This window comes from Scardinius erythrophthalmus (genome assembly GCF_964197995.2).
Source record: "Scardinius erythrophthalmus genome assembly, chromosome: 17".
Classification (NCBI taxonomy): domain Eukaryota; kingdom Metazoa; phylum Chordata; class Actinopteri; order Cypriniformes; family Leuciscidae; genus Scardinius; species Scardinius erythrophthalmus.
This window is the reverse complement of record NC_138237.1, coordinates 3,566,046-3,568,545: the sequence shown is the minus strand read 5'-3', so window position 1 is coordinate 3,568,545 and position 2,500 is coordinate 3,566,046. Positions and strand designations below refer to the sequence as shown.

The following is a 2,500-nucleotide window of genomic DNA, read 5'->3' as shown; positions in this document are numbered from 1 at the left end:
TGTGTGTGTGTAGCTGACTTCCTGCTCAGCTACTGTTCGGACGCTCTTGCTCACTGCTCCGCGCTTTGCTCTATTGCTTTTACATTTTATCTCCTATATTTTTATATTTTATTTCCTTTTATCACCTAATTTTAACTTCAGCAAACAGCACAGTGCTCAGACAACAAAGTTTGGATTACTACAAAAACGCAGAATTCTTTTACCCGACCAGCTTACATTCCGGGAAAGAAAACAAAACTGCCTACATTCATACGGATAAGAGAGAAAATGCCTCTTCAGGTTCAAGAATCTACTTGCTGCACTAACTGCCACAGACTTTTACAAAGGATTGCAGTTCTCGAAACAAAGTTACTTACGGGACCATCAAACCAGACGGAGCACACAACAGAGCTTCGTCATGAACACCCTCAGCATACAGCCGGTGAGTCCCATGAAACTAGTGCTCCTCGACATGTAGAGAAACAAGCCGATCGACTTACTAATCGATGGCACACACAGGGAGCTAGACCCAAAGGCACTCGAGGCATCAGATTGTCACGAGCATCACATATTGCCGCAGTAGCATCCTCTACCCCAGATACAGCTCTGACAAGGATTGCAAACACCGGTCTTCTACCACCGCCTATACATCTTGAGAACAGATTTGAAGTGCTAATGAATGTAAATGAGGAATCCCCAAATGTGATGAATGTGATCGAACACAGACTGAATGGGCCAGTAGCTAACACTGATGCTAACTGGCGCTCAAGGTCAAGCAGACAGCGGCACTCAGCTCAGAGCGCAGCCGAGCCCAGGACTCTGATAGTGGGGGACTCCATAATCAGAAACATTAGCAGCAGGGATAACAACTACATGCTGTCTTCCACAAGCAACAACTTCTGATATAAACAGGGAACTTCAGAACATTCTGATGAAACATAAGACTGCAAATCGACTCATCATTCATGTGGGGAAGAATGATATTCATAAAGAGCAGTCAGAACTCCTTAAGAAGGATTTCAATGAACTTTTTGAAACACTTATAAGACTGAAAGTCCAAACATTCATCAGTGGACCTCTCCCAGCAAGAGGAACAAACAGGTTTTCACGGTTGCTTGGGCTAAACACATGGCTGCAAAAAACCTGCAATATAAAAGGAGTAAACTTCATTGACAATTTCAATCTTTTCTGGAGTCAGAGACAACTTTTTCATCGGGATGGCCATCACCCAAACAAATTTGGTTCAAGAGTGTTAAAGGACAATTTCTACTTCTCCCTCAATCATCCTTCTGCAGTTTGTGCCAATCCACTCAATCTGAACGGCACACACACACCTGGACACAGTATGAATGACCACGGGACTTCACTTCAGCAGCAAAATGGACATGTGGTTGACATATCACACAAGGACAATGATAACACCACTCCGCCACAACAACCTCTGCTCACGGACACAATATCAGCTGAGCCCTGCCCACAGAGAGACATATCAGAACTGCTTGAAGATTCAGCACCCAAGGACGACTTCCTGGAAAACAGCCAGGGAAGCCAGGACAGCATATCACAACCTCCTATAACACCAGAGCAACAGCCCCTTTCACCAGACACGCTATCCCTCTCTCCAGCCTCGCCTCTTCTGTGTTTCTCACAGAAAATGGAAGAACTGGTGTATGCTGGAACCAGACTATCCCACTCTTTTGCTGCAAGCCCCCAGATACCAACCAAAAAACGACAGGCACCATTACCACCCGCACCAAAGCCTGCGGGCCCAGCTCGCCCTCCCCCTCCTGTGAGAGCTCTTCGGCCTCTGCCACAACGCCAGGGCCCACACCCTCCTCCATCTGCTCGAGGTGAACCAAAAACAACTGATACCAGCTCTCAGTGATGTGTTTTGGGTCCCCGCTCTGATAACAGTAACTTTCTCAAATGTTTACAGAACAAGCGGGAACCCAGTGTGCCGGTATCTTTCTCTATTGCTGTTCTATTACAAGATAGAAAATCTAAGGCCTTCAATAGCCGTGCAGCAAACCTAAATAATCTGGTGCCTATTACACGTCAAAGTAAGATTGATGTGGGGACAAAAAGTAAGACTGTTAAGTTAGCACTTTTAAACATTCGTTCACTTAAAAATAAATCACTTCTAGTCAACGATTTAATAACCACAAACCACCTGGATTTGATGCTTCTAAATGAAACCTGGCTAGAAGACAGCTTTAGTGCAACAGTCCTCAATGAAACAGCCCCTCCTAACTTTACTTTTATGAGTGTCTGCAGAGCTGCTAAGAGAGGTGGGGGTCTAGCTGCTCTTTTTAAAGATATCTATCAATGTAAGCAAATATCATTTGGGAATTACCCTTCTTTCGAATATCTGGGTATTGTGTTAAAAGGTGCTCCACGCATTTCACTTATCATTATTTACAGGCCTCCAAAATACTCTCCAGCCTTTGCTGAGGACTTCACAGAACTGTTATGAACAATTACCTCAGAGTTTGACTGTTTTGCCATTGCAGGAGATTTTAAC

The 2,500-nt window shown here is 44.5% G+C and overlaps 1 protein-coding gene across 1 annotated transcript in view; it reads right to left on the bottom strand.

Annotated features, from left to right (window-relative positions):
* Positions 1-2,500, bottom strand: part of ermp1 (endoplasmic reticulum metallopeptidase 1) — a 45,048-nt gene that overhangs the window by 19,406 nt on the left and 23,142 nt on the right. The window lies entirely within an intron of this gene.